This window comes from Tamandua tetradactyla, chromosome 9 (genome assembly GCF_023851605.1).
Source record: "Tamandua tetradactyla isolate mTamTet1 chromosome 9, mTamTet1.pri, whole genome shotgun sequence".
NCBI classification, from domain to species: domain Eukaryota; kingdom Metazoa; phylum Chordata; class Mammalia; order Pilosa; family Myrmecophagidae; genus Tamandua; species Tamandua tetradactyla.
Window position 1 is genome coordinate 43,402,826 of NC_135335.1, and position 10,229 is coordinate 43,413,054.

Genomic DNA, 10,229 nt, shown 5'->3' on the forward strand with positions numbered 1-10,229 from the left:
TCTCTCTCCAGCTGTCACCAAGGGAAAACGCTTAGAAAGAACAGCAGCAGTTTAAAGCTTAGAATGAGAAAAGAAGATTCGTTTGAGTGTCATTTTCTGAGAGAGAATAGATTTTTCTTAAGTCGGAGCCAGGCTTTAATATCTGAAAATTCTTTCCATGTGGAACTCATAAAAAATCTAGTTTTTAATTTACTTTCCTTAATGATTTCAAAATATCAAGCTATGAATGAAATTCCTTCTTCAAGAATCACAATTCTCACCTAAAGTTTTGATATTTTTCTTCTTTGGTGATCGTTATATTTAGGTGGATTCCATAACTCTTTGTGGGTTGGGGATTGAGACAATACCTCTGAAGCCTGGAATTTTTCTTACCTAACAATAGCATAACGGATTACACGTCATTGTTTACGAGAGCAAAGCAAGCATAGACATGTAGGTTTGGGTCTTAAAACAAGTTACTTTGAGGGTCTATGAAAATATAAATATACATGAATAAGAGAAAATCTAACGATAGCTTACAGATATTTACAGGCATGTAACTTGGACAACAAAAAGATATGTAAGTAAAATAAAACCTAAATAAAATTTAAGGCAACACCTTCTCACACTCTTATTAGAAATTTATTTAAACCCATTTTCTTGACTTACCACCAATAAATTGCACAAAATATCACTTTTAAGTACTTGTTTCCATTTCTTTATGTTTCTCAGGCACTTCAGTTTACCCTGCTGGTCTCACTTACTTTTAAAGTTTCGTGTCTTTTAAATCTCTATTGAGACTTAAATGTATATATACAAAATGAGAGAGAGAGAAACAAAGAAAGAGAGAGACAGAGAAAGAGAGAGACAGAAAGAGAGAGAAAAGCAAATTCATAGAGACAGAAAATAGATGATTGGCTTCAGGGGGCTTTGTTTTGGGGGTTTGTAGTTGGGGTTTCTTTTTGAGGGTGATAAAAATGTTCTAGGATTAGATAGTAATGATGGCTGCACAACTTCCTGAATATACCAACACCAATGAAAAATACAATTTAGAAGGGTGAATTTTTATGCCATATGGATTGGATCTCAGCTTTACAAGTTTACAGATAGTATATCAGGAAAAGCGTAATATCTGGTTGTCTTTTCTGTGATGGGTATACCTTTTGATTTCTAAAGCAGTTATCCATTAATTTATTGGGGTTGATTGCAAACTGGTTATATTCTAATTCTGTTTTTTTTCTTTAGTAGGAATACTTTTATAAAGAGTTGCTTTTCCTCATTTATTTGGTTAACTAGGGATACAAAATATAGAATAAATACTTAATCCTTTCTCTTTTTTGCTCCAATTTTCAAAATGAAGAATTGATTCCCTACTGTCCTCTAAATGGGGCCAACTGTTAGATGCACACACACACATGCACACACACCCAGGGACACAAACACACAATTATGAAACCATTTGTTTGAATGTATTTAATAGCTTTTGATCAATTTCACCTATTATCCTTTTTAAGTCTCAAAGTGTTTGACCTTCAGCCAATGGTAGCCTCTATAATTAGGTTCCTGAGACCATTTGACATGACCTTACTAGTTTTTAATAACTTCTTCACTTATCTTGTACATGTCCTTGAAGTCAGCCATTTCCCCAAAAATTATTGGTTTCTTATGGGAGGAAGTAGAATTCCAAAACCACAATCTGAACTCCTATTTGCTGAATGTTACTAAGTGGGTCAAGGTTTCAGAATTCTTTTGGGACAATGCAAGGAAACATCCACACATACGTAATATGCAAAAAAAGATAATGTTCTAATATATTATATAACTCCATGTTATATATGTATAATTCACCTGTACATTCACACAGCAAATTTAAAATATCTCATGAATTCAGATGATACTTCGATTTCAAACACAAGGCTACAGGATTTTATTTAACCACTTTATCTTCTATCTATACCTTCTTTCTTCTACATTGACAATCCTGATTTATATGGACACAGGAAGGTAGAAGTAGAATAGCCTATGATTACTCATTCACTTTATTCAATTTTACATAGAGTCATTTTAGAATAACAATACTAATATTACCATGGCTAAATTCTTGAGAAAATTACAACATTTTGCATACATAATTTCTATACTCCTCACTTATTTGTGATATCATATGTATACTGTGTGAACATGTGGCCACTTCATTAGTGACTTCATAAAAAGAAAAATTTAGAAGAAATCTGATTCATGTTGTTTTACATTTTATATGTTTCCTTAGTGCTTTTATTTCATGACTAAACAGTATGTTGCAATTATGGAATGTTCAATGTACAAGAAGTTTTGACATGTTTCATTGTCTATAGGGATATTATTTTACTCCTTTTTTTTATAACTTTATATGGCATTATATCACAATATTTTTCTGTTAGTTTCATTTTGTTTGATTATTCTGAACTTTTTGAAGAAGGCACAGCTCAAACGATCATTTCTAATTTCAGACCTCACTTCTCAGTGAATGTGCAGTGTTCAAAAATATGGTAGTTCATTTTCTGGAATTTCCTGGCTATGTTCCCCTCCATACTTTGATCTAGATGTTGTTTTTCCTCCTCTCTATTATCCTGTCCTGTTCAATTTTTATTTCACTCCCAGCAGTTTCTTCTCAGTTTAAGGACTTGTCCTATAAAGTAAGTTTTGTTAAGTTCACAGGAACTCAATTCTCACAGGAACTTCTCTGGGCCCTTTGGTCCTTTACTGGAGTGGACAAAAACACTCCCAGTTTCAGCTGCTGTTCGCGTGTTGGCCCTCCTAAATGCTAGTGGGCAATTCTGGGCTTCTTTTTTCTCAGATCAATCAGCCATCCCACTGCTTCCCTGCACCATCGTCACCACCAGGTAGGTCCTGTGACTATTGATGGTTGATGTCACCTACTTGTACTTTGGAATGTCTGGGAAACCTTTTGCCAGGCTTCACTGTAAACGTCATCATGAGTTTTGTTATCTATTTACTCTGTAAGTTTTTATATAGGGGTTCAGAGAGATTAAGAAACTTTACCACCTTTGTCAACTTCTTCCTAGAATTATGCGCATATGATTCTGAAAAACTCAAGCTTGTTTGGGAAGGACTTTAAAATATATGAATGCAAGTATGGTTCCTTAGAAATAACACAGGAAAATAATTTTCTTCAAAGACCCATATTACAAAATTCTTGCTCAAAAGTTTTGAAAACAGAATTTTAAATACTTTCTAGAAATAGAATAATTATTTGAACTTCTACATATTAGATAAACATAATATGCTCCTCCAAGAAAATGGAATCACTGCTATCATAAGAATTACTTGATGTAGGGGCATATCTGAAAATTATCCATCACAAGATTGACCAGGTTTTATTTACTGTGAAAGGAAATTCACAAAGTTTCAGAGTAATCTTTTCCTTTTCCCCAAATAAGATTCTTCTCTGAGTAAAAGCACCACCCTACATAGGTGATCCCTATTGCATCCTAGGTTCCTTCAAAGATTTTTATTTGTTTCTTTACTTATCTTAATATGGAATGATTTTACTAAGTGAAATGTGATTTGGTTAATCACAAAATTATTGCAATTTTCAGAAAATCTGATAAAAAGTAAAATAAAGGTGTAGAAAGAGAACTAATTTACTTCTCCAAGTCACAACTAACTCTTCTACAAAATGGAGATGACTTAAAAGAGTACCGGAATAAGGCCTCTGACCAGGAACAATGAGATAATGAGTATGAGACTTTCGTAAAATATGAAATACTTCATATAAATTCCAGAAGAATCTGTAAGTAGTAATATGACTGCCAGTAATGAACTTTCATGCATTTTCCTTCCTGTATTTTGTACCAAACTCTCTCTAAAAGATTTCTTTTAATAACTACATTTTCATTTCTTTCTAAAAATGTTCTTGTGGTTTTATGGAACCACCTATAAAGAATTCAAGAAACCTTAAAAATATCAAAATTTTTACAGCTTGGGGTAAATGAGTGCATTTTGCCAATGTCATCATAAGATGTCAACAGCCATGGCTGTAACTGAAATTTAAATAAAATTCTTTTGCCATAATATTTTATTGCATAATGGGGTGCTGTGAAATCTCAATCTTTCCATTATTTTCCATTTTCTACTGTACTGTAAAGACAAGTCAAATGACTTTCTTTGACTTATGTTGATTTCTTTACCATCTCTCTTCTATTCTGTTCCTATTCACCTTGCCTAATCAGCAATCCACACACTTATGTCTCTTTGCACATTTCAGAAAAGACCTCTCTTCTGGTTGCTGTACACATATTGCCAGGTTGTTCCAATGTAAATACAGATCCTATAAAAAGAATTTCTGAGCAAGTTATCACACAGTTCCAGGACTGACTGAGAAGTGGAAGAAAAAAGCCTTAAAAGAATGAGGATCTGAGCAGTGACGATAGACGCTCTCAAGGTCCCTGCATACATCTCTGAGACAAGCTAGAGAGTATTTTCCGCCCCTGGGTTAGATTCATTGGAGTGAACTGTTAAAAGGAAACACCTTTCTGGTTTGATTTTGCATGATGCTAAAAAATGGCACAAAATTTCTTTCTTTTTTTTTTTAAGCTCAGTGTTTTAGTTCACCAGCTGTTAAAACAAATATCATACAATGGGTTGGACAAAAATAACAGAATTAATTGGCTTATGGATTCAGAGTCTCCAAAACTTGCTTCCTCCTAAAGTCAGTTTCTTCTGGCTGGCAGGTAATCTTTGGGTTCCCTTGGCTTTTCTGTCACATGACAATGTACATGGTGGTGGCTTCCTTTTCTCTTTCATGTTTATTGACTTCCAGCTTCTGGATTTTCCCATGGCTTTCTCTCTGGGTCCAACTTCCTTCATTTGTAAAAACTTTGGTCATATTACATTAAGGCCCACCCTCATTCCGTTTGGGCAAACCTCAACTAATAACATCTCTAAAGTTCCTATTTATAAATAGATCCATACCCACAAGACCAAGGTTTGGGACTTGCCTATGCCATTTGTGGGGGACATGACTCATTCTCCAATACCCAGGTTCATAAATTCATGAGAAAAGAACCTAATGGATGTGCTTACCCACCCTTGTCCCTGGTAAAATTTAAGTCCCCAATTAGAAGGATTGAGGGTTTGTCAGCAGTGAAACTAGAGAGGAGGATGAAGCCAAACCCACACTGGGCCATTAGTAAACTTGATATTCTAAGTTTACAAACAGGAAGCTGATATGCAGTTTCAAAAGTGCTAAAATTAGTATTCAGTAAATAACTAAGTATTTGAACAACAGATCACTGACATGAACTTTGGCATAATATTGGCATATTATAGATCACACTTTATCATGCTACAAAAGTAGAAAGTGCAAGGGATTCTGGCAAAATTTCCTTCATTTTATCCTGTTTGATACCACCTTTCTCCTATCAGAATTGTTTCCAACTCTACCAAGACTTCTACTTAGATTTTGTCAAGTGAAAATATTATTTATATCAAGTTAATAAGTCAAATTCTACAGGAGAAATTATTTTTATTATTTTTTAGATGCAGCATATGCATCTTCTGGGATTCTGAGATTTTTTTCACCTAAAATAATTGCAGTTATTTTTATGGAAATAATATAATAATTAGAGGGACAGCTGATCTATCGTATGAGAAGGAACAGCCCACATAGCCAACAAAATTGTGTACCAGGAATAAATTATAACCTTCAGGCACTGACCTTACAAATTTTCTTTTTTAAACTCTTTGGCTTACATTGCTAATTTGTCTCTAATCATTATTTCTATTCCTCTAGAGAAAAATGTTATTATTCAGCTTTCGCTTATCATGTCACTTTCACATCTGGTCAGATAAGCGTGGATAAAATCTCCCTTCAGGAATTTTTGTAATGTTTAGTTTCCCACAAAAGTGTGCCCTCAGTAAAGAGCTCAGAGCTGTGAAATAGATTTAAACTGTGTAAGTCACTTTATTACTTGAAAGTGTACCTTAAATCCTTAGGCTATTTAAACCACTAGTGATAAAAAAAAAAAAAAAAAAGCACCAGTCATTCTGACATTTAACTCATTGATATCAGTTTTCTGAATAATAATTCCTTTATGAGACCTAGAAGAGCCCTTTACAATGAACTAATACAAGTCTGGCTTTTGTGAAAGAAGGAAGTAAGGTTCTGAGAGGTTAAGAAAATGCAAAAGAGAGACTCAGAACCCCATTCTACATAAGCTCTTCCAATACTGCTGATATTCAGGGATCAGTCAGATTAGGTTTTAAAATTAGAAGAAAAAAGCTCCAGGATCAGAAAACTGAAGTCTGAATCGCTTTCCCACTTTGTAATCATATACCCTGAGTCAAGTCTCAGCTTTCGTATCCATTGTAAAATGAATGAAATACAAATTGGAAATTTCAGATTAGAGTGCCTTCACTTTGCCTGAAGGAGAAGCTCATGTAGAGTAAACTGGTCCAAAGACAAAAGTATTCCCTTTGGCATTTTTTTTAAGAAAGCCCATAGCACAGATCTACTAGTCTTCATTTTTCTTTTTTTTTTTTTCCTTCTCTTCCTACCAGATTGTTGTTTCTTTGAATATGCCTTTTTTATTCCACATAATAAGAGTGTGAGAGTTCGCTAGTTGTTTGAGGATCCCTCATTGGAGGCCCCAATTAACCAAAAACAGTAAGTATTTTCTGAAGGAACCAATACAACCATATGTAAAACTTCTGCCAGTTGCTTACTAAGCCTTTCTTTAGAGGCGAGATTGCAATATTGACCTGGGAGTCCTGAATCTCAATCACAGACATGATGCATTTTGACTTCACGAATGTTTGAAATTAAAAATATTCTAAGGATTTTTATTTTTATTTTTATTTATTTATTATACAAAAGTTTTGAAAGTTTTAATTCCTATTTACAGTTAATTAATCATTTTTAAAATTTTATCTAAGAATTTTATTAAAATCATCATATTTAAAATTTCTAATTATTATGGTTTAGAAAGTATTTAACAATTTTTAAAGGCAGTCCTTATCATACTAAAGATCCTACATATTCCCGGAGCCTGCCCATGCCAAAAAAAAAGAACCTACATATGAATATCTATCACAGTTCATATAAAACTCTCAATTTTCAACTTGGCTTGAAAAGCCAGACCAGGCTATCTCATATGGCAACAAATGGCTGAATCTGGAAGCTTCCATTCTTGGAGGCAGGGCATATGTTTCTCAGTTAGCCATAGGGCTCCGCAGGACAGCTCATTCATTGCTGTTATCTGATGGCTTACATGAACATTTGAGTTTGCATTTTTTTTTCCATGATAATAAATTAAAGCCAAACTAACTTGGATTCTGTGTTTCTACTGTTGCTCTCTCGCTATTAGGGGAATAACTCCTAACCTTCTGTGAAGATAAAATGAACTGAAAAATGTCAAAGCACTTTGTGAAAAAGCACTGGAGCATTCTTGTGGTATCCACATTATATTTGTAAGTTTAATTGTAACCTGATATGTATCCAATTCAATAAATAGGGGAGAACCTTTTATAATGATAAGCAAAGAGGAAAGCTTAGCCATAAATCATCTGTGCTGGTTTGAAAGAAAGTATGCCCCCAAGAAAATCCATGTTTTAACCAAAATCCCATTTCATAAAGGTAGAATAATCCCTGTTCAATACTGTATTTTTGAAACTGTGATTGTATCATCTCCCTGGATGATGTGATTTAGTCAAGAGTGGTTGTTAAACTGGATTAAGGGATGACATGTCTCCACCCATTTGGGTGGGTCTTGATTGGTTTATTGGCGTCCTATAAAAGAGGAAATATTTTGGAGAATGGGAGATTCAGAGAGAGCAGAAAATGCTGCAGCACCATGAAGCAGAGTTCACCAGCCAGCGACCTTTGGAGATGAAGAAGGAAAATGCCTCCCGGGGAGCTTCACGAAACAGGAAGCCAGGAGAAGAAGCTAGCAAATGATGCCTTGCTTGCCATCTGTCCTTCCAGCTGAGAGAGAAACTGTGACTGTGTTTGCCATGTGCCTTTCCAGATGAGAGAGAAACCCTGAACTTCATTGGCCTTCTTGAACCAAGGTATCTCTCCCTGGATGCCTTTGACTGCACATTTCTATAGACTTGTTTTAACTGGACATTTTCTCAGCCTCAGAACTGTAAATTAGAAACTTATTAAATCCCCCTTTTTAAAAGCCATTCCGTTTCTGGTATATTGCATTCCAGCTGTTAGCAAACTAAAACATCATCCATTTAAAATTAGGCAATGAATTTAAAAATAATATTCAAACAGTTTTAATTCTGATGTGAACGATTTATCTAAAAGCAGAGGAAATGAAACCACCCAAGGACTCCATGTGTTAATGTGGACAACGTAGCAATGGTTCCACGCATTTGAAAATTCCACTTATTTCAGAGATGCCTCATGACAATTATACCAAATGAAACCTCCTTCAGAAAGATTTCCAATGGGACTTGAAATATTTCAGTAATAGCTAGAGATTAATAATAGAGTTTTTTACTCCTCCGCGGACAATGACTTATGTACATGCATGTGGTGAGTGGGGTGTCTGCATATAATGGTTCATATGAAAACTAATTATTACCAGAGGTTTTGCAGTGATTCAAACTTTTCTTTTAATGATCCCAGCTTTAAATTTCACTTAGCTCTAGGGAATGATGTCACCTAAAGCAGCTAACACAAAGAAAAACCATTCCCATTGTGGACTCTTTGTGAGGGGAGACTCAGATCTTTCATGAAGCCATGGGAAAGCGCTGATCCAGTATAGTAACCATGTGGTCTTCCTGTGGATTTATTTACATAAGCCCAGGGAGACTCAACCACCTGTCAGACTCACTTCATGGAGGATTCCTAAGACTTGTCCCTGCTCCGATTGTTTTTGGTTCGGTCCCTTGCTGTGGAAAATGCGAAAACTGCCTGTCAGCATCTTGACAATGGCTAGATGTCAACCTAATGCATTAGGCACAATTTTACCCTTTTAAAAGAAAACTGAGGTTTGAAGTACTTGGCCCACATCTTTGTAGCTAAGGGATGTGAACATATTTAAATCTAAGTCTCTTAAGAATTCAAAACAAGCCAAACTGGCATGTCTATACTGCCTCAAAAGTTACAAAAGTAAATGACTTAATGGATTCAACCTGTTTTCCTTAATACCAATACAAATTTGGTATTAAACTTTAACTTCACTTTAGTTAAGGGGAAACAATAGTTTTCCCTTACACACACTCATAAAGACCTTATAAAACAAATAATCTGAATTTTAAGTCCTTTGCCCTGTTTTCAGAAGGAGAATCAAACTATATGTGGCAAAAAATTTTTACCAACTGTCCAAACCTCATCTTATCCTATATGAAATAACCCACATTTTGTTTAGGCAGAAAACCATTACACAGGGTGAGGTATCCTCAGGCCCAGGGAAAGAGTCCGATTCATTTAAATCAATAAGTACATCGATCTCAGGGTGTTTGTATGTGCTACATTGGCTCAGTTGGACTGAAGGGTAGGAAATGCTGTTGGCAGTCATTTTGCAACTACAACAGAGACCAGTCCTCCAGAGGGGTTAGAGCTGAAGATAACAGAGCAACTTTGGTCTTTGATAACACCATTAAACCACAGCTGGTACCATACCTAGAACCTGCCTTACCTCTGGCACTCCTATATTTGAATATAATAGTTCGCTTTACTTTTATGTCAGTTTGAGTCAAAGATGTTCTTTTATTGTTGTTGTTTTATTTGAAACTTAAAACCTGCTGTGTACAATACATATAGCTTTTTATTTTTGGAAATGCAGTCATTGCTTATATCAGCTCAATCATTTGCTTCCCTTTGCAGAGGCTGAAACTTACTGCTAAAAGATAGATATTTCCATTTTATGACTCTTCGAAGAGTATTTGGAAAACTGTGCACAAAATTTAGCTGAGCAAGGAAATAACCAAACCATCAAACACACACATTCCAAATTTCTGATTTCACAAAGGAAAATAAAGAAATAAAGGGCTTAAAATGAAAGGAAGTCGGTGACTCACTGAATCATTGGCTAAATGATAGCAAAGTATGGCCCTCAAAGGAATCAATCACTCGAGGTATCTTTCAACGCTTTAATAAAACTGAAATTACGTAAGCTGTCATAGTACTTTCAGAGTTAGATATAAGCTAAGGACTCTTACCAAAATCTGGTTTGGGAATTCACAGGCTGTCCACCAATAATCTTCTCACATTTTCTCTTTATGGGAGGAAAAAC

At 35.0% G+C, this 10,229-nt stretch overlaps 1 long non-coding RNA gene across 1 annotated transcript; it reads left to right on the forward strand.

Moving 5' to 3' along the window:
• The first annotated feature begins 422 nt into the window (after nt 1-422).
• LOC143646074 (uncharacterized) lies at nt 423-9,934 on the forward strand. Its single transcript, XR_013157253.1, has 4 exons — nt 423-559; nt 6,541-6,646; nt 7,347-7,449; nt 9,821-9,934. It is a non-coding gene; the product is annotated as an uncharacterized LOC143646074 (long non-coding RNA).
• Nucleotides 9,935-10,229: the final 295 nt, after the last annotated feature.